This window comes from Lipophrys pholis (assembly GCF_963383615.2).
Source record: "Lipophrys pholis genome assembly, chromosome: 9".
NCBI classification, from domain to species: Eukaryota; Metazoa; Chordata; class Actinopteri; order Blenniiformes; family Blenniidae; genus Lipophrys; species Lipophrys pholis.
In genome coordinates this window covers 12,784,870-12,807,889 of record NC_137639.1, presented here as the reverse complement: position 1 = coordinate 12,807,889, position 23,020 = coordinate 12,784,870, and the positions used below count along the sequence as shown (strand labels likewise).

The window sequence follows — 23,020 nt, the reverse complement described above, 5'->3', positions numbered from 1 at the left end:
AACATGAAATTGCTTCATGTGTACTTAGAAAAAAATTTTTTTGCTTGGAGTCCAACCTGGGGGCTTGATTGAAGGTACCAGAGAAGAAAAGAAGAAAAACTCATTTGACAGCACAATTTAAATTTGAGAATCTTTTCTTTAAAGATTTGGTGCCTGAAGTAACAGGAAAAAAACAAAAAAAACAAACAAACAAACTTGTACCCAGGCACATCTGCCAAAGAACTGTAATCACAACAAGTCCCTAAATGCATTTTCAATATATACAATAACTCATCTACAGGCACAAGCACACAGTGGAGGGGAGGCATCCACTCAAATACACAAACAGATTAAAAAAAAAAGGAAAAGCCATTCAGCAAGTCCTTACATTAAGGATATACAAACTCAAAGGAAGGCACAAGGCTGGAACCCAGAGCAGTGTAATTAGAAAAAAAGGAATAGAGAAGACAGAACGATAGAGAGAGCTTTACCCAAGGCATGGGGAACAGAACATGAGGAAGAGAGAGTGAGAGAGGTGACAGGGTTTAGAAAAATCCTCCTGTGTTAACCTTTAAGGAAGAAGGAAAACAGCAAAAATGCAAGCAGCTGCTGAGGATTTACATGCAGTAAATTATTAATGTAATCAGCCCAAGGAGCAGAAACTGAAAGATTGACAATAGTGGAGAAGAATGAAAAAAAAAAAGGTGAAGAAAATGAGAGGAGGAAACAGAGACCTGTGCACAGACAAGACATGTATCCCGAAAGAGAAAACAAAGGTGGGAGTAACACTTACCATGACAGTCCTGTCTAGACCAGGTTAGCTTCCCCACTGATTCCCACTGTAAGGCACCTGAAAGAAAACAGAGGCTGTGTTCACATACTTGTGTTACTCTCTAGTTTCTGCTTCCAGTTTAGGAATGACAACTAAAGCATAGTAGCAAGTATATCAGGATGAGTTTACACCTTGTACGAGCAGGTTGTCCATGAGGTGTTGACAGAATGTCAAAACTTCATTGGCACTCCTAAAGATCTGTTTACGTGTCTCCTTGAAAAAGCAGACTACTATACGCTGTATGGCACATCTGACCTATTAATAAAAAAGGTCAGTGCGTCTCCACAGCATTTTTATACGTGTGTTTATTTATTTATTTAAAATGCCAAGCACAGAGCATGTTCCCATTTAGGTCGAGTACATAAAGCATGTGCTAATGTTTCCTACCGTGCGTGCTGGTGCGCTTCTCTGGTGAGGCACGGGAAATGCACATCAGCTAACTGAGTGACAACACTGACCTTAAAAACCCCACTCGTTATCACTGAAATGCTGCTGCGTCTCGGTGCTGCGGCTTCGGACTGAAACATTTCATATGTTGTTGTTTTGTAAACTTTATTGTCGTAAAGGCTACACATAACCGTAGCATCGCTGAGTCTTTCTCAGTACGAGTTAGTTTGGATAGACTTGAGTGTAAAAGGAACACTAATTCTCTTTTTATTTGCATGAGCATTAACAGACAGTCACACACATATTCACATCTGCACGGTTGGACTGTAGGAGAAAACTAATGCAAGGAACAACATGAAAGCTACATACAGAAAGGCCCCCCAGGTCTGAACTCTAACCAGGCCAAACCACTGTAGCAGTGAGACGGTGTCCCATGACCACTGCACCACTGTTCATGACTCGATAAAAAGCTGCATGGAAAAGTCAGCAACACACATCATGAGTAAAACTGAGAGTCATTTCATTAGAGTAATATTTAGGTCCCCAGCTAAGGCTGCGTTTACATGACAACATCCATCCATCTTCTTAATGTCATGTGGTCGCCGTGGCAGTACAGAGATCCTAGAAGTCCAGGCATCTGTGTCCCCCCCCCCCCCCCCCCCCAACAACGTCCTCCAGCTCTTCTGGGGGGACCCCGAGTCGCTCCCAGGCCAAACCAGAGATATAATCTCTCCAACGGGTCCTGGGCCGACCTCGGGGACTCCTCTCAGTTGAATGTGCCTGGTAGACCTCTAAAGGGAGGCGACCAGGGGGGCGTCCTAAGTAGATGCTCGAACCACCTCAACTGGCTTACTCTCAATGTGGCAGAGCAGCGGCATGGCTGAGCTCCTCACTCTATCACCAAGAGTGACGTCCGCCACCCTGCGGAGAAAACTCATTTCGGCTGCTTGTATCCGCGATGTCATTCTTTCAGTCATGACCAAAAGTTCATGACCATAGGTGAGGGTGGGGATGTAGACTGACCGTTTAACAGAGACCTTTGCTTTATGGCTCAGCTCCCTTTCCACCACAACAGTTCGGTACAGTGACTGCAATACTGCAGCCGTCTGTCAGAATCTGTGGCCGATTGCACGATCCCTCCTCCTATGATTCGTGGATAAGACCTTGAGATACTTGGACTCCTCCACCTGGGGAAGGTCAGTAATTACACTTACAGGCTTCAACAATAAAGCATACAAGCTAATAAAATTGCCTTCTTCCTTCTTTCATACATAGTTCAAAACTACAACTTCCAGAATCAAACACCAAGTTTTTGTAAATACAGAATTCCGATCAGAGCTTATCACTTGAAATTTCACTTGTGCAGCTCATGAAGTTACTGGTCAGTGCAGCTCATCTAAATAAACAGTGAAACCTGTGTGATTATTAACGCTGTAAGTCATCATCTCCTTAGTCGAACACAGTTCAGGTCAACGTATACAATTAAAAAGTTTCTATCACTTAACTTATGTGTTATACTCCCAACTGATCTTTTCTTAGAGAAAACCATGTGCTTGATTATTACGAAAAATACAACTTTCACAAGGACAGCAACGCGGCAGAAATAGGAAATATAGGAAAATAATGACAATGACCCCTACAGTCATATTGTTAATCCCTCTTTCTTACATAACACTTGCTCACCAGAGGTTGTTGAAAATGAAAGAAATTAAAACGTAATGAGACCAAACGAAGTCACCGCTTGCGTCCCTTTTTTACCCTTTAACCTCCTCCATGAACCACGGTGCACAGACTACCTCAGAAAGACCACATACAAATAACTGCCTGGCTGCACTCATTGCACTCGTTCTTTGCGCACTTATGCACTCTTGACGCCCAGGAGCTTTTTGAGAAGATGCTGATCCACAAATTCCCATGGGTTTGGTGGAGTGGACCAGAGCCAGTGGAAATTGCAAACAAACACTGGGGCTGCTGTGTCTGATGTGAGCACAAACAACCTCAAATCCCTCATTCACACATCACTTCTGTGTGTGCGACTGTGCATGTGTCCGAGAGCATGTATAAAGAAAGAAAAAAAAAAGTGAGAGAAAAGTGGGAGGGAGAGATGAAATGAGGAGAGAGTGTGTGTGTGTGTGTTTGATTGCGAGGATTGGGAGGCGCTTCAAAGGCATTACAACATCAGATTTATGAGGGCATTCACAGCAGCACTGGCAATAAAAAAGAGATCCCTGCTCCTGTCAAAAGTTCATATTAGGCCTTATTGTGGCAGGAGAGAGTGGGAAGAAGAGGAGCCAGTGAGTGTGGAGGTGAGATTGGAGGTCAGGAGAGAAACAAGGAGAAGTTAAGAGAATAACAAAGCCTATGAGCAGAGGAAACAAATAGAAAAGCTTTTCTTTTTTTTAATTTGTTGTTCTATAGAATATGGATAGAGAGGTCTCTCGTCATGACAAACAGTCTACAATGGACTCAACTCAGAGAGCAAGAGAGAGAAACAGTCAGCAACTCTCGTCTGAACCCTCCTCCCGTCTCTCCACCCCTTGGTTTCAGTGGCCAGCTCCTCACCACATTATGGGTCCCTGGGTTCTTTATAATGGCTGGGTGTGTTCTGGTCCCTCACTAAAGTCATCGGCACTTAAATTCCATTTCAAATTAGTGGTGGGAACCAGAATGAAAAAGGGATCCGGTTAAAGAACAATTAAACATCACTGAAGGAAAACAGTATTTTCAAACAATGTTTCAGATCATGGGGTGTTATGGTGCCACATACAGCACATAAAGTGTCTCCCACATGGCTCTTATAAGAAGAAATGACGGGGAAATGTGTCATTTAGTTGTGTCTTCTCAAATGCTGTACCAGTTCCTCTCTTATGTAGTGAAATCCAACCAGCTCAGCATGCAGCTTGACATATATTTAGGCATAATGTCTGGAAAGGACAAACCTAATAATAATGCAATGGATTAAAAACTTGCATGGCTGAATGCGTGCAAAAAGTATATTTCCATTAGTTACAGTCGTGCTTTTTGTTCATACTTTTTCTTAAGTTTCCACTTGTGAATCACCCACACACTGAGCCGCATGCACCTGATGGGAAGTGACGGTGACGACTGATGTAAAGGTGTCAGTGTTGATATACAGTCTGTACTTGCCTATGCCAACAGTAAAGGGAATTTGACAAAAAATAAATAAAATATGTGATCTCTAATGGTATTGCAGAGGAAATGCCTTTAATGAGCAATTCTTGCCAATATATGTGCCAGTATAAATAGGGTTGACAGGAACACATACATTCACACTCAGACACTATTTTAAACAAGCTCAGTGTTAATTTTCTTCTCCTTGCAAAGGGAAAGCCAAAATCCCTGCATTTGGATCGTCTTCAGACAGGAGTTTGAATGTTGTCAGTTCAGACAAATTGGCATTGTGGGTTTTTGATCAGTCTTATAGAAAACTGCATCTATTAAAGTCAAAGTAAGAACTATGGTAACGCCTTTTAGACACATTCATTATGGCAGAGTCAATGCACTGAGGAACAGGATAAATTGAAAAAAACAAAACAAAAAAAAAACATGCCAGGATGTGGTTTGGGAGGTCTCATGCAAGGAGGCCAAAGTAATCCAAAGACAACATAGTTATATTGTTAAGTTACATATACAAGTAAAGCGCATATAACTGGCAATATGAAGTTTTGCCAAGCCAAACCAAGTAGCTTTGGTGTCCAAAACAAACCAAATGAGCTTACGTAAAAGCATGACTTGTATATTAACGTCACCATAGCAAAAATAACTAGACCCGATCAGTTCTACTATCCAATAACCAAATTAAGTTTATTTTCTGTTTACCCCCAGAGATCAGCTGCTCATGAAGGCCTACAGATTAATTTAACTTGACACAGAACGTGTTGCATTAAAACAAGCTTTTGTAAGTTTGCTGTGTTGAAGCGGTTCTATTGTGCGCTTGAAAAGCAGAGCTCAATAGTTTTGTGTAAGTTTGATGGATCTGTGAAAGCCGGCAAACCAAATAGTTGTGAGAGGACCGAATGTGTAACGCGACGGGGCTTCTAAAGCGTCATAATAAGTTTATTGTAATTGATGGGCATAACGGAGGAATTCCTGCATCTGTTTTGACATGTTTGTACAATTCACAGGCTGTGAGCGAGTTCACAGCATGGATTGTGTTTTATTTGTCAGTATGATGGACTTATCATTACAGATATCACTATAAGTCTTCTGAGCCACCTAAAACGTACAACGTCTTATTACTACGACAAGTGGTGGTCTATGAGACCAATGAGCATTTACGCCATTCCGTCAACCAATTCAAAAACTAATAAGGGTACATTTCTGGAAATACTACAAAAATAACTACACTAAATATTGAGATATTGTTCTGATTGTAGGATTTCTCATAACAACGTGAACACGCGGAGCCCAATCTACTGAAGGATTGCATGTGCAAAAGTGATAAACTGCACACATGTGGAAGCTGATGTACTAATTGGGCGCACTCCTCTGGATCGCATCTGATAATAACAGACGTTTCTCATTTGGCACGTTTGTGTTCATGAGTCGAAAATATCAGGCATGTGCCTCGGATCACATAAAATAAAAGGAGTTAACAGTTTAAATTGCAACGCGCACTGTGATTCACTCGATTGAAAACAGTTGCGTTGTTTATGATTTCAAAGAGTCGGTGCGAATCGTCTCGGCCTTGAGCGGAGACGCTGCTTCCAATGTGGTTTGCCACATCTTAAAATACCGTCTGTCCTGTGCCTCTTCCTGGGCCTCGCAATCGCTTCTGAATGTCTTCTGCTGCTCTTCGTCCCACAGCTTTGAATTTATGACCGATCATCTTACATATTGCTTTTTTTTTTCCCCTCCTCTTTGGGCTAAATTCTAATTTATTTGCTGTAACGTTTGGTATGTTTGATAACTCCCTCCAATAGCATGTCCAACTCCACGGTGTCACGTTTCATTTCGTGCTCGTGGAGGCTCAGCGCTCCGTCCAATCACTCAGTGGTAAACTCCAGCAAACAAACAAGGAGATGATGCCATTTCGAGCGGAGCTTTTTCTCATGTAAACTGGGCCCGAAACACGCAAAACTCTCATTTCAATGCTTGTGTTTGTCCGTGATGTCAGTTATTTTAGTTGAACGCCCACAAAACCATGCATGAAGGCACAATCTATTTATGTGATCATGCAATCCAGAAAGCGTTACGCGGGGTCTTGGTAAATCAGGTCCATACTGTTTCCAGCATGAGCTGCTTGAAACGATATTGTTTCCATGATTTTTAAAGCATCTTCTATTCCCACGTTCTCACCACCTCTTGTCATATTTATTGTGTTTTTGGTGTAAAAAAAACACATTATACTGTACTCAATAATATAAGGGCAATTTATGATTGGATTAAAGCATGTATAGAGTATTGTGCACGTTCAGATAGAAGTCTGGAAATATCCTTCAACAACACTTAACCTTAGCCAGGTTTGCCCAGCGATTGACAACTTGCTAATTTGTGCTGACAGTACATCTGTGCTCTATCTATAATACTCCACTTTTCTTTGAAAGCTGAGGGGCTTCTCTTCCGAAGAGACACAGTCCAGACTTACATTTTTTTATCGGTTATGAATCTGACCCCAAATCATCACAATGTTGACAGCTAACATTATATTTTGGATCTCCTTTGGGCCGGATCCACTTTGCCAAAACTATACTAAACTCACAGTAAGCCTGAAAAGAAAAGCTGGACTATAAAACAAGCTGAGTTGCAAATAACATATTTTTCGAATAAGCGCAGGATGGATTCCTTAAAGTGCTGTCAGCCTGCTCAGCCTTGTGCTTTCCTGTGGAGCATGTGTTTCTCTGTACATGTGTGCAAGGCTTCTTTGCCAGGAGCAGACAGCTGCGCGTACTGTAAATCACACAAGACACATATCATAACATTTGAGTTTGTGAAACCTTAAGTTCAAAGAGGGTGCTTTAACATGTGGCACAGTGATCCAGCAGTCTAGAGTATCATATACAGACTGTGACAGGGAGTTTTTTCTTCTATGTAACCTGATCTAAGATGCAAGCATGCAGCTTTTAAGCGAATGTGAGGCAATGCAGTCAGTTTTTGATTAGGAATCGCTGTTGGTCTTAGACTGTAATTCACTCTGTTGCTTGAAAAAAAAAAAAAGATATAAACATATTTTCTGTGTGATTCTTTGTTTTGTCTCCATCTATTCATTATCCGCTGCTGTCTTTGTCACATCCTCCCCTGTGCATAAACGCCAGTGTTACATTAGAAGTCAGATCTGCGCCTCCATCCCGAGAAGGTCAGAGGGGTGAATTCAGTTTTGATTGACACGTGGTGGGCAAGGATACTGAGCGTTGAGTGTGCGCTCGAGTGACGGAGAGCCCAGAGAGATGACTTTGTGACTGATTGACTGTACCTACTGAGCGATTAGTGTGAGATTAATTGGTTGGTTGTCACTTCATTGGACTGTTATTAGCCAAGGAACTCCTCTCTGGAAACCGTTTAAATGTGAGCTAATTGACGTAATTGTTCTGGAGATGACAGAACTCCTGTGGTATAACAGAACGCAGTGTGCTTTCCCCTCTGTGGGTTAACAATGAACCAAATGGTAATTGACAAAATGTAGCGATTCAGTGAGGAGACAGCAGCAAGAGACAGGGATGAAAGGCAGCAGGAAGGGAGGATGACAGAGGAAGAGTGCAAAAGTCTCCATGGTGTGTGTGTGTGTGTGTGTGTGTGTGTGTGTGTGTGTGTGTGTGTGTGTGTGTGTGTGTGTGTGTGTGTGTGTGTGTGTGTGTGTGTGTGTGTGTGTGTGTGTGTGTGTGTGTGTGTGTGTGTGTGTGTGTGTGTTTGAACAGCATGGAGTTGAGGTCATGGAAACTTAACCGCCTGTGTGTTTTGGCCTGTGGATTAGCCAGGACATGCCTCCACTCTGGCTGGAATGCTTTTTTATCTCGCATACACTTGTACACGCACACACACACACACACACACACACATTCATGCACTCACAAGGTCAAGCTTTGAGATTGAAGCAGTGTTTGAGATAACCTTGTGAGGCTCTTTCTTTTATCGTTTTTGGAAAAAAAAAAAAATGTATAAGATGTTGAAATGATCTATTCAAAGCACTGATACACAACACATCATATATTCTTGTAGCTCTCGCTCATTTTGTATTTATGCTCTTCCTAACTCATACACTTTAAATGTTGATATTGCTTTTAATATTTGAGCGTCTTGTAAATATTTGAGTGACTGTGTATAATTAATGCAGCACTTACTGCATTATTGGAAAAGGCATATATTTTTAAACTTTCCAATTTTTAAATTGCATGAAACAACAACTGAACATTCACGCTGCGTATATCACTGCGGGATATCAGGACGACTCCAAAATAAGCTGTCAGGGAGATTAGATGCCATCAGCAGTATTCAGGCTTTCCCCCAGTATCAGTCATTACAAAGACATCAACTTATGTGAAAATATGATCGCAAATGATTTGTTTTTCAGAGATATGATATAAACCACTTAAGAGTAGTATGTTGGGCCTTCTTCTTTTTTCTTCTTTTTTTTTTGCGCAATCTCTCAGATGGTCGCTGTGATAATTGAGCAGAAGAGTAGACCATGCATTCACTTGCATCTACTGCTGAGAGACTGTCTTCGGTGACTTCAAGCAAAAAGCGGCTTCTGTTCGGGGTTTTAAACCAAATCCATTTTCAGATATCCAAATCGTGGTAATCTCTACGAGAGGCTGGAAGATTGCGTGTATTTCAAGTATTATATCTCAGAGAAATGTGATAAAGTGCAACAATGAAACCTTCTTCGGCTGTGAGCTCTTTCCGACTAACTCGATCTTCGCGTTGAGCCCTTACATGCTGTGGCGCAGGTTTGCTCATTCATGGTTAACAGGGGCCTTACATATGTGCGAGACATGAAGCCGACGTTGGGACCCCGACAGCAGGTACAGACACAAAGGGAAATAATAATGCATGAGTCGGGTTGAATCTGACTCTAAGCTGATCCTGACAGGTCTATAATTACATGACTCCGAAGGTGCTGAGTTAATACAGGATCACACAAAAATGTGCACACAGTGCACTCGGGTTCATATTTTTCCCCTTCTGGAAGAATCCAAAATTATCACAGGTAGTCGAGTCATACCGAGATGTTTTTATGAAAGAGATAACGAGTTAAGATGTTTTTAAGAAGTAACCGCAATTGATAATATATTACATTTAAGAGACTTAAACCCCTGAACATGTGTCCTCTTGAGTACTGTACATTTTGCAACACGATCAAATCCAGCCACCATCTGGAGAGAATTACAGCGAGTTACAGTCGGGCATATCGTCCCCCTCTGCGAACAGGAAATGGCTTATTTCTCCTGAGTAGGGCCTGTCCCAGCTAGGGAAGTGGCTAACCACATGAAGCTAGTGTGATCCAGTCTGTTTACACACAGTAATTTACACAGGTGAGAGAGGATGGGCCGCGGGGATGAATGCAGCAGTCTTCTTTGGGGCCGCTGAGGAATTGAGGTCATTTGGAAAAGTCATGAATTAATTTCATTCATCAATCCCAGACTTAGGATTTGTCCCGGTTCGAAATCACATATGTAAAGCAAATATTTAAGTTAAACAGAGTTGCTTCAAGGTCAGAACGTTACATCAGTTTTTTTTAAACAATGGGGGCTCTGTATTTGATTTAATTCTAATTGACCTGCGTTATACATACATGATGTACTATGCACACTCTTTATGTCGGTGGATTTTCCATTGTCATATGCATGACTTTGTAATTCAGGACTCGGTCAAGAAGAACCTGTATAAACCACTGAACTGTGCTTTTCTGACGTGGTGGCAGTGGTCTGTCCACTGGTTTGATTCCGAAGCACAGGAGCTTTTTTGAATATTTGGGGGCTTTTAACCAGATGTTCCACTACTCTCAGTTCAAAAGCATATCAGGTGAATTGAACTGGAAAGGAACTTCCCCCCTGACTGCAAGGCAAGACTTCAAAAAACAACAAAACCTTCAATTGAAGCCATTATAGTCAAATTGTGGGAAAAAAAAAAAAATAATCTGTCTTCATAGAGATAACTTGTCTGTGGGGTTATAAAAAGCAAGAAAAAAAAAATAAGCTCGTTCAATCCCATATCATCTTACGTTTGAACAGGCCTGTTTTATTTCCTTGTTTTATTTTTGTTTTAGTGGCCATGTGGCTCGGTGTGTTCATTAGGTCTGCCGCACTGAAAGCTTGTCTTGTGATGGTGTTGCGAAGCTGTCGCCGGCTAAAGCGGAGAAGCACACACACACACACGTGTCAGCCTGACCCCATCACATGGGCCTTGTGCAACTCAACAAGACAGGCAGACGAGTGCCAGCACACACACACAGACTCACACTCCCACAACTCCACAGGCTTCTCACATTTATTTTGAGGGAGCGCCTCAACAATTTAGACAAAATCAAACTGACTTTCTATGAAGACCTGTTGTATAATGTCTTATGAGTGCATCCATAATGCATTACAATGCATTTATTCATTCTAATAAATGTCCATAACCACATATGACATCTTCCTGTGAGGCCCATAAATAATTATAGGTGGTGGATTTAATATGCTGTAATGTTTTATACCTACTATATGGAGGAATCTGAAGTCTTTGGTTGCATATCATGATGTAACTACCAGTTATAGTAAATCAATGGTAAGAACATTAATGATATATGCAATAAAAACATACATTATTACCATCAATAATCTATGATAACATGTTAGCTTAACTCTTTGTGTCACGTGTTGAAAAATTTTGAAAAGGGAAATTTCAACAATTTGGTGTCGTTAAACAATATCAGAATAATAGTTCATATTGTTAATATGAGAATAATAGGTCTGACCCTTTTGTGTTTGAGATACAGCCATTAATAATAATAATAAAACATGCTATAAATGCAACTTCTAAAGTATAAAACTGACCAAAATACTATTGTTTTTCACATTTAATAGTCAAAATGTAATCTCAAAATAGGTTAAAATTGTCATTGGATGTCTTCAAAAAGCTTCACCAGTCCTGTTGTGTCATCCCAATCACCACATAGTTCAACAAAAAAAAAACAGTTTTCATAAAATAAAAAAAAAGTTGCATATTCAGTAATTGTTATGAACTTATGTCAGAGACTTTAAAAGAAAAATCTGGAATTTATTTGCCCCATAAAGGGTTAATGCAAGGTTCCTTCTCAGCTTAAACCTCAGTGTGCCCCCGGACACCAGATTTGCACATCTGGCCTCACGCTGCGCAGTAGTTTTCGAGTGAATCCTAATCTGTTTCTCATTGTAAGATACAATTGTTAACAACTGTTGGGATCCATGAGTAATAAAAAGCATAAATCTTTGTCTTCTCATTTGAAGTCTAAAATTTGGTAGGAAGAAGTCAAACGTATTTAATCCCACCACTTCCCCAATATCCAGTCATCATATTTCATAATTATCCTGACTATTACTTACTTACAATAATATAATTGTATATGTTGTTGTGTGCGTGTACACATATTTAACTGTTAGCACACTTTAATGAGTGGACAACCTGCCTGACGCGGACAATGGACAGGTTTTACTATTGTTTCATTAAAACCAACTTTATGTTGAGATTGTAATCATTTTCAGTTCTAGCTGTTTGATCTTGCAAAAATTTAAAAAATTCCATTACATACACGGTGACCACAACAAAGGTCAGGATGAAACTGGACTGCATGTGGTCTCTGAAGTAAATTAAATCCTATTCAATAATTATCTTGTATACATCTTACATACATATGTAGATATAGATAGATAGATAGATAGATAGATAGATAGATAGATAGATAGATAGATAGATAGATAGATAGATAGATAGATAGATAGATAGATAGATAGATAGATAGATAGATAGATAGATAGAAAAAGAGTCATGGTTTACTCTCCACATATTTCTTTTTATCTTGACTTATTCTCAGAAATGAAAAGGAAAAGGTCATGGTGGGATAAGCTTCCCCCCGACTCCCATTTTACCCTGCTGTGTCACCGTCGGTACAAATGTATCTCATATCTAGCACATAATTTATGTAAAGTGTTCTTCTATAACCATGGACCCATTGCCTATTACTTGTTTTATAAAGAGTTATGAAAGCATTATAAAACACCATGTATGTGCTCATAATGCTATAGACATTATACAACAGACCTTCATGGAAGATTTTCACAGAGTAGTGAAGTAATGATCACATTGTTGTGCTTTATTTGCATTCTCTTTATCATTCGAGGATTATTCCGCCTCGACATACATCACCATTCTCTCCTCTGTGTTTCAACCCGTCCTCAGAGTTACTGGGAGGTCAGTCTGACTTTCTCTAGTCTTTTGCATAACAAGTTACTATCCAGCCAACCTCCTGTGGATTTCCCTCTCTTATGAGGTTATCTAGGCTTGTTTACACCCCCTCCCCTCCCCCTCTTCTCATCCAATCATTCATTCATCCGTCATCACGGCTGTTCATCCATCACTGATACAGCCATCCCTCCATCTTTTACCATCCGTCTTTAGAGCTGCTTGTTTGTGTCCGCTTGACTTCCCCGTGCTGTTTACTGACCGCCCTTGCTTTTCTGGACTACTCTCCTTCAGCTCTTTATCCTGTCCTATTCATCACCACTTCTTTCATCCGGTCCCGTTTATGCTATTCATCACTTCAAGTCAGAGTTTCACTTTTGGCCCATCCGGCCATCGAGCCGGCTCACCTTTATCAAAAGTCGGGTCATTTCTTTTTCACCTCATCTCCTCCCTGTGCTCCTCTCTCTTTTACTGTCTGAGAAAAGTTGTTTAGGTTTATTTACCAAACATTTCTCGTCCCGGTTCACTAAAATCCCATGTAAAGATGTTTTCATGAGCACACCATATGCTGCATCCTTGTTATGTAATTAAAGGCAGATAAACATTGAGGTTTTAGCCTTAATTCTCCCCCTCAGATGAAAACCAGTGAAAAAGAATCACAAATATTTTACCAACAACCAACCAGGCAAGTCATTCCACATGATGAGAGTGGGTGTTTATGGGTGAATGGACAACTCATCCACAAAACTGCTACCCCGGACAACTTTTTTCAACATTATTGATTTGAAGGATTGGATTTCAAAGTATATTTGACACAGTTGGAAGTATAATTAAGTATATTTGACACAAAAACACAAGATATTAAGTATATTTGATCAGATTTTGCTATGGGCGAAGTGGGCAGCTGCCCAGAGCGCAAACTCAACTGGGGCGCACTTCACCGGCTCAGACATGGTCTACAGAAATACAGTTTTCAGAAATGTATTATTGAAAACAACTCGGCTGTGCAGTTGAAAAGTTAAAACGCCGCTTCGTAGCTGACAGCTTTGAGTGATGCCTTCAGGTGCATCACGTAAGCCTGCCTTCCGACATGTTAACGAGCTGCGGGGCTCATACAGTAGCGACGTTACATGATAAACATGATTAAAATATGAGTGATACAGTCATTAGTGAGCTGGAACGTGCATGCGCAGCACACGGCAGTGCCGAAGTTTCGGGTGGGGGAGGTTGGGGGCGCCGTCGTGTGTGCAAAAGAAGACCATTCTTGGACGTATACTAGATATATGAAAAATATATAAAATATCAATTCGAAATAATGTGTAAAAGTACATTGTACGGGATTTATTTTCTCCCCAAAAAATTCTGAAATCTCATGCGTGGATGAGTTATCCTCTGAGGGTGCTGCCTGTGGACGAGTTGTCCGGGGTTGCAGTTTTGTGGACGTGTTGTCCTACAATCGTGTTTATGTGTGTAAGGGGCATGAAGTTCAACATTAAAGCATATCGTCGAACCCCGTCAGACGTCCATCTCTCACTTCAGTATTTATTTTCCATGCTTTATTTATGCAGCAATCCCCTTTCAAATTCAACCCGCACCCGCTCGTCTGACTGAGCAGCTGCCCTTTCTTTTTCAAAGTGTAAAATTTCATAGACCTTGAGCAAAAATGGAAGAACGACGAGGTGGGGGGGGGGACGACACACCTAAGGTAATAACCTGATTTCGCCTCAGTTGGTTTTGATTTAAGAGAGGAAGAGTGTGTCAGAAAAACAGCAGGCGCTCCTCTGTCTCGCTTCCATGCCAGATTTTTGAAGAGAGGAGTGAGAGAGGGATGGAGACACGGGAAGAAAGGAAAGACAAAATGAACAAAGAGAGATAGAGACAGTGAATCACACCCCATGCCAATAAAATGAAGTGAAGTGACACAAAGAAACAGAGATACCATTGAGAAAATGAACGCTCTGCAGAGGAAGACAAGGGAAGGGAGATGGGCGAGTGGGAGGGTATTACCAATGAATGAATTTTTAATAGCATGGAGATCAACCGTACCCAGGAGCTCAAACAGAAATAAATACCATCCCTCCATATTTTAAACCTCTTTTTTATTAAAGAAATGTTGCAACTGTATGTTTTTTTTGTTTTTTCTTCTTCTACCAGGATGATCCTTAATCATCCAGCAAACATGACAGTGTACCTGACGCCAGAAAGCAGGGAGAGACCCTGACAGTAAAGCAGACAGGGACAGAGGGGGCTTATGGGTAAATATCGCCTTGCACGTCACTCACACCACGCACACACGCACGCACACACACAAACACACACACGCACACACACACACACACACACACACACACACACACACACACACACACACACACACACACACACACACAAGCCCGCAAGGAGCCAGTTGATTACCCCAGGTGTCTGCATTCACCCATGAGGAGCATTTGAATTTTAAACTCACACCGAAAACATGTGTCAGCCCTCTCACGTCTGTCTGTCACCCTGCATCGACCCTGACAATAGCATGAACACAATTAACTTAAGCCGGCAGAATGTGCCAATTTACCCCCAATTTCCTGCTTACACCGTCAGACTTTTCTTTTCAGATGCGTATTTTTTTAGCATAATATATGAGCTGTGCCGTTTTCCCTGCCAAAAGCATTTCCAAATCAGCGAGGATGTCCCAATTTGCTGATTTTTTGAAGCACATCCCAATTCAGTGCTTATAACGTTACAATGTCAGAAGCATCTGTATATTCAAATCAAGTGAACAGCTCAGCACAAAAGGCAGTTCTGGTAATAAAATACCATTTTGTTATATTTTCTTTTGTTTTCCTATTACAGACAAATAAATCCAACTTTCCAGCGTTGACGTTCACTGACGTCTGATCCATCACGTCTTTCTTTTTGGTTCCAAAGAGAATTTCCTGCAATTCTCAACATTCAGTGTCCGTAAGTGGATTTTTATAGGATATAGTATCTCCACTTCAACGACACAATAGGTATGATTGGCGAGTGGCAGCGATCGGCATAAAAGACCCTGTTTTATCATGGTGAAACTCACCATTGTCCTGGAAATCTCTCCCGTAGTAACATGTTGCATGATATCACCTCATCGTAGGTCAAAACAAGCTATAAAAGTCTGTAGTTGTAGTTTGTTACTTTGTGGCCAGCAGATCAACAATCTCAACAGTCAGTAGGATATGAAGAAAATGTGAAAATGTTTCCTTTAAAATTCATGAACCATTCATTATTTATGTGAGTTGGAAAGCAGCAACTGTGTACCATCTTGTTTACAATCAAACTTTGCGGAAAACGAATCCTCGTGCTGTAGGTGGTGTATAGTGGTGTGAAGAAGAAGAAGAAGAAAAAAAAAGTCTTGTTTGCAGGCATTTCATACAATCTCAAAGTGTATAAGTGCTGTTTGATATGTTTGGTTAACATCCATAGAATCGACAGAGAGCAGACTTAAGTGTTTGAACAGTTGGTCACAATAAGACTTACTGCTGCAGTGTCGGTGTGCCAAGTCTTTATTGTGATCTGGGGGGAGGGGGGTTTATATCTCCATGAAAATATCTGTGTTGGTGATATTGACATTTTATCCTGTAGTGCCGAAGATTAATGTCTCAGAAATAATAAAGTCAAGTAAAAAAAACAAAGTCATTTTTCTGTCAGTGCCTGTCTAAAGTCTTCAGTATATCAGTAAAAACTTGAAACTGAAGCTTTTCCCAGCCAGAGAGGTATTTATATCTCTTTAGACTGGATTGCAGCTCATTTTGACTTAAATCGTGTTTACTCTGCCAGTCAATAATATTTCACCTCTTCACTTAGAGCCTGTTTGGGCCCTTTGTTTATGATCTTTGTTCTTGTGAATATTGAGATGTCATTTTCACAGATGAGGAATGAAGGTCATCAGTGTTTCTACTTTGTCCTATTTCTTCATTTTAATGGCTAATGGCACATTGTTGTTTCTTTAGTACAGTTTTTCATGTTGTGGTGAATCCTGCCTCAGTGTCTTTTCTTGGTAATGCACGTTTACCTTGTTGGGAGCGTCTATCTTTAACTTGTTCTACTTTTTTTTTCTTCTGCAAATGATTTTCTATTCAGGCACAATGGTTGTCAACAGCTTTGCTTTACTGTTTTCTGTGCACAACTGTGATATTTTCAGACGGAAGCGGAATGTAGATTTTTTTGCAAAAAGAAAATAACTCCGACGTGTAGTTACCTCTTACATCTATCATTCGTTTTAACGCTTGCGCGATCACCTTTTGTCATCTTGAATGTATCGCCAATCCGGCCTCGGACCGTGAAGCGAGTCACAGATGCCGTTTACATGACAACGTGAGTGAGAACAGAAAACATTCATGGTGTTTCAGGGCTCCATTTACATGACAACGGTGCTCGGAGCTACTGGAAATGCAAATTTTTGAAAAACGCGCTCAGGCCCCGTTTACACGACAATGTCCCAAGTGACAACACTTTGTCTGTTGAAGAAAAGTGTTGCGTTTATACTGCAGCAGCAGCAGCAGAAACACAGGCAATGATGTAGTTAACATTTCTGGCCTTGAGGGGGCTCTGTTGCTTGTCTTTGTAATGGCGGGGGGGGGGCTACTCGCCATTGTTCATGTTTATAGCGCATTGTATTCTGTGTGCATGTGTGTGCTGTTTCATTACCGAAACAAACAACAGCACCCACTAGTGGCCCTACATGCCAACCGCATTGTTTTCAGCATTTCTGCCTTTTTTGCGTAAATGAACAAATGCAAAACTTTTCCGAAACAAAAACGCAAATAAGATATGTTTTTCCCTTGAAACGTGTGTCATGTGGACAAGGCCTCAGTCGACTTTACGCTCTTGTCTAGATGCACTGACTGAAATGTGATGCAGATTCACAAAAGCTATCCGGCAGGTAAATGCCTTATTAGATTGAAACAGCATGTGTTCAATGTCCTCCTCAATATGTCTTTCGATTTTGACGTAAACCTACTCATAAACATCATACACCTCACATAAACAGCTAAATTAAAGCCGTGGTTTGGCACTTTCATTTAATATCTTTGTCGAATTAAATGTGCAGAAGCGGAGAGCCTCTGGGATGAAAATGCGCAACAATCCAAATATGTACAGTGTGAACTGCATGTGGAATCCAGCAGTGTTTGAACACAATGACGCTGGAGTGGAGCCAAAAAGCAGACGATACAGGTGCAGTTCTTTCCTTTTCAAGGTCTGTGATGGAAATCATATCATCCACATACATTTGCACATGTGGAAGGGTATAGCAATCAATGTGCAAATTTCTCTCTGCTGTTCGAGACATCTGTTGAGCCTCCAGTTTTAATTTTAAGGACAAGGATTGATTAAAATTCGAAGCAGCAGTTTCAGAAAGCAATGCAGTTCAGCAGTGTGGTTTTTAATAATTAAAATGGATCAACAACCGCTGAGATTTGGGGCTTTGCTTGTTGTAGTCGCTCACTGGGAAATGGAATTGCAATGAAATTGTCCGACCTAGTGCAAAATATATGTATTTAATTCAACATGATTCTATTTAGTGAACTTCCAATCTGTCTCCTTATTTCTATTCTTCTAAGCCAGTACTCATTTTCTAACATAGTGGAGCAGACGTATTCCTCTCGTTAGATGCAGAAGGTAAATGGGCAAAAATGACTAGAGGAAAATATATTTCCTTCTATATTCTGTAAGCCTGCACTTGTTTACCTCTGTTTATGCCTACAACCATGATTTTATTGTTGTCTGTATGAATGTTAAACAGCTCTCTTTTCCACCCCCGCCCTGTAACCACCCATTCATCCAATCATCAACTTTTCCATACACACTTTTTTTTCGTTCTGAGCTTTTGATTGCTCTTCTTTACCTCTTTAACTCTTTGAAATGTCTTTACACACTTGATGAGTTTCTCTTGCGTTTGAATGTCTGTGCTCAAGCATTTAACCATTAAACAAGAACTGGTTCAACCTACAATCCATATCCAGAAAAAAAAAAGCTTGAGCCGCTGTCATATTTTAATTAAAAACTCAATTATGTGCAAATTGTTTAACAGCCAGTATTATTTGAAAACAGTGCGCACACAACATGTGAAAGGTTTTTGCTATAAAATATTTGAATGGTGAATGAATAAAAGCTTGGACGAGAACAACGAAGTGCTGCTCTGTGAATACAGATACATAGAAAACCGCTTGGTGGACCCTCACACTAACTCAAATTAAATCTTCAAAAAGCTTTAAAAAAAAAAAAAGCCAAGAGAGAGCATAGAATTAGAAACAGGCATGATTGTGTGGTTGAAATCAATGCATAGGCTTCGGAAAACATCTGAAAAGCATTGTCCGTGAATACAGCTAATCACTGCACATACAAACGCTTTGTATAATCAGATTTGTGGAGAAGGAACTGTCTGTGCATACACATCTAAAGACCCCGAATCATCCAGGTCATGTTATATCTGATTGTCTCGTGAACTTGCTTGGCGTTTTGGAGACGTTTCACCTCGCATCTTGAGACGCGTCAACTTTTAACGGATAGTTCGTAAAGATGCTGCTATTGTTACGAGTCTAAAGCTCCTTTAAAGTGGATTCAGACAAAGTCGTAAAAGGTTGTGTGGCTGACAGATGTAAATTATGTTTGAAAGCAATGGATACTGCAATTCTCCTGACAAAGTGAAGAGTGAAAATTGAGCTTTCAATCAGTATACAGTTAAAAAATCAGCGACCATGATGGTGTGGAGATGTAATAAAGTACGTGGCAAAGATGACTTACACATCTGTGAATGCTCCAATAATGTGGAGCAATCAAGACTGGGTTTTTTTCCCCAAAGAAAGCTTTGGTTATTTTAGTGCAACAATACCAAACCGCAATAGCATGGCTGTGTAGTAAAAGCTGCAAAGCTACAGTACTCTGTCTGCAGTCCACAACGCTTACCCTTTGGAAGCGTAGGAAAACTGTACCTTATTTGAGCAAAAGTAGATAGTTCCTCTCAGTACCTGCAGTCATCTTAACCCTCTGTAAGGTCTCTCTTAAATGATGGGAAACACAGGACAGACAGTGTCTTAAGGTGAATGCTGTCGCTATAATGCTATAATGCAAAGTTGTACCACATCTCGTATCGTATAGGAGCAGTGGTATTCGTTCCTGCACCTATTCTTATTATCAAGGGTTCTTACAATGACTCAAATTAAAACTCTCATTAATCCGACAGTGTAATCCCTCCATTGCATGGACCAGTCTTTTCAGCCTGAGTATGGATTAGAGAACACTGAGACCCAGTGTTGGTGGCCACTGGTGTATAACACCTTATAAAGATAGTGTGTGTGTGTGTGTGTGTGTGTGTGTGTGTGTGTGTGTGTGTGTGTGTGTGTGTGTGTGTGTGTGTGTGTGTGTGTGTGTGTGTGTGTGTGTGTGTGTGTGTGTGTGTGTGTGTGTGTGTGTGTGTGTGTGTGTGTGTGTGTGTGTGCTGTGCTGGTGGTCAGAATTATACAGAATGGAAAGCTTGCGTGTGTGGGAGGAGTAGGGTGCTGTACATGTGGTTAATGTGCCTCTGTTACTCTTTGTGGTTACCTGCTGAAGAGGAAAATCCCTGTGAGGTGGTCTTCTTGCCATGCGGACGACAATGAAGGGGGCCTGTAATGGAGGAAACAGTGAATTAATAAAATAAGCCCCCCCTGTGTCGGACACTATTTGACTGGTGAGAGGGCAGAGGAAAGAGACGCAGGGAGAGGTTGGACCGACCACAGAAAGGATCACAGATAAAATGCCACCACTTGTAATAGTTCCCTGAATTTGCCAACACTTGATGCATACTGACTGTGCTGCATAGGATATTCATTACTAAGTCATAAAAGACACGCAGCTATAAAAAAAAAAAAAAACTTGCAGTATTTCTCTTTTCGTCTGGTGTTTCCAACACGGGCACTCAATCATCTCATCGACTTTTCAGTTTTTCTACAGAACAGCCTTTATTCCAAATTAACCTTTTCAACTTTTCAATATATCTTCCCCGTCTTTCCAGCAACTCATCATGCAGCTCACATTGCACCCATTAATTTACATACAGAACCTTAAAGTATCAATAAAATTCTAATCTCAGCGCCAACAGTGAAGGAGAGCACAAACGCACCCCTTGACCCTGCTGCGTCTCGTTCCTCGAGATCGTTCATTAAAAGCAAACAGGATCTGGTTGGGGCAGAAACACAGATGGCGAATGAGAGGCTGAAACAGTAATAATAATAAACATTTATATCCCTCTGCAGCTGTACAGGAAAATCTATACTGTACAGCATCCATACCATCGTAAAACCACATCGGCGTGGAGATGCACGGCTGCACGCGTCTCACTGGAGCTTCAGAATGAATATGTTCATCGGGCAAAGTTGTTGCATCCCAAATGGGGGACGATCCTTAAAGGTGGTCCTAAACATAAAAGCAGTTTATCTTCATTTCAAGCAATGATGCATGGAATGTGTGTGTGTGCGTGTGTGTGTGTGTGTGTGTGGGGAGGGGGTGTATCAGGGTGTACATCTATAAAGAGATGTATGGTATGTATATATTCATGACTGACTTTTATAGCCTTGAAAAAGAGGCCCACTTGGCCACGGAGGCAAATAGGCAGATATTATTTCACACGGCACCGCCATGAGCTTATAGAACAGTAAAACTGAAAGTCGATAAGTTTCTTATCAACTCCTCGCCAAGTCAAGTGAATGCATTTAGAACATAAAATAATACCCTTTTTTTTTTTCACTGTAATCCGATATCATCTGTAGATGATAATAAAAGCCAGCAGTATTTCACACAATGGTAAACAGTAGAATGAGAAACAAAACCTCACCAGACTCAAGATGGATAAAAATCAAACTTTTGTTCCAGTGAGGGTTTATGTCAGTAGAATATTCACATCGCTTCTTGTAAACTTTGTATCACTTTGTACTTTGGCGGTGTATTCATTTTCTTTTCGAAAAGGCGTGCTGGAATATCTGCACAGAACATTACACCGACCAGTTCCAGAAAATCTGGCCCTATTCATGTCGGGTAGATGTGCCCTGGTCACGCAGTAGAAAAAAAAAAAAAAACATGGGTGGGCACGCGCAAAGTGTCAGGTACAGTGCAGAACAAAAATGTCCTAATCTCCCAACTCTTTGCTATTCATTATTATTTTACAGGGCAGCCGTCCCAAATACATAAGGCCCCTACCCTGCTCAGCCCGGTCTGCCAAGCTCCAACTTTGGGTTTGATGTTCCTCCAACATCCAACAGGCTATGATTATTTCATTCCTATTTTAACATAACACATCAATTATTCAACCTTTGCTAGACCAGATTTGATTTTTTATTATTTTTTTTTTAAGAAATAGTCTTGTGTGCGTGTGAGTGTGCGTACATGAATTAGTGCGTGCACGTGTGTGTGTGTGTGTGTGTGTGTGTGTGTGTGTGTGTGTGTGTGTGTGTGTGTGTGTGTGTGTGTGTGTGTGTGTGTGTGTGTGTGTGTGTGTGTGTGTGCCCTCACCCAACTAAGGGGAAACTGAATATAAAATGTTCTGCAAAGATAATACCTCATGCCTTACATGAGTGATGGATGGCGAAGGGGTGGAGCAGAAGAATGGGGAAAATTCAAGCACACTGGAATAAATGATGACTGCATTAGCATAGGATGGCAAATGTTCCCTTCATTCGGCGATAAATTGCTCCCATCCTCAAGGCAAACTGTCCACACAACAAGTGTAACGATGACATTGAAAGGGGTGTGTACGTGCACGCTCCTGTGCAAGCGTTTTCTTGTATTAAATTCAGCTGGGGCGCAGCGTTGCTGTGTGCACCGTAAAAACTTCACAATATCACACACACAAATCTATTACATCCATGTTTTTGCAAAGCGATCGAGTAAATAAAAAAACAACAACAACAACAAAAAATAAACACTGCATAGTTTTTGAACTTTTCTTGTTTAAAGTCCCATTGGCCGGCACAAGTGAACTTTTATCCCGTGAATGTGATAACATTTTTAAAAACTTATAAGTTAGCCCCTTAAGCTTTAGATTATTAAATTAATTGATGTGGCACACACAAAACTCATTAATTCATACCTTTACAGATACTATCTCTTTATCTTTTGGCCTCATTTTCTCTCTCACCCCCTTCTTGCTCTCTCACTCTCTATCTCTCTCCCCTGCCATTCCTCTCCTCTCCTTACATCCTCATCTCAGCTAATGAGCCCACTTAAATCTATGCCAAAACACAAACAGCATGGGGAAAAAAAAGAAAAAAGAAATAGGTATAGTGCTTAGTCTGTTTGTTAAAGGATTCATCATGTGAGCTGTTTTCAATAAATAATAAATGCAAACGCTGACTTTTGTCTGCAGACGAGACTTCGGGACATGAATTATGCATTGTTATTCTTGGATAGGGCAACGCAGGGACAGAGTGACAGTGTGTGTTG

At 40.8% G+C, this 23,020-nt stretch overlaps 1 long non-coding RNA gene across 1 annotated transcript in view; it reads right to left on the bottom strand.

Moving 5' to 3' along the window:
- LOC308114642 overlaps positions 1–23,020 on the bottom strand; it is a 111,208-nt gene that overhangs the window by 6,723 nt on the left and 81,465 nt on the right. Inside the window, exons 6-7 of the long non-coding RNA XR_013935626.1 lie at positions 20,147–20,209; positions 773–829 (exon numbers count right to left, since the gene is read on the bottom strand). This is a non-coding gene — a long non-coding RNA (uncharacterized lncRNA). The remainder of the gene's footprint in view (positions 1–772; positions 830–20,146; positions 20,210–23,020) is intronic.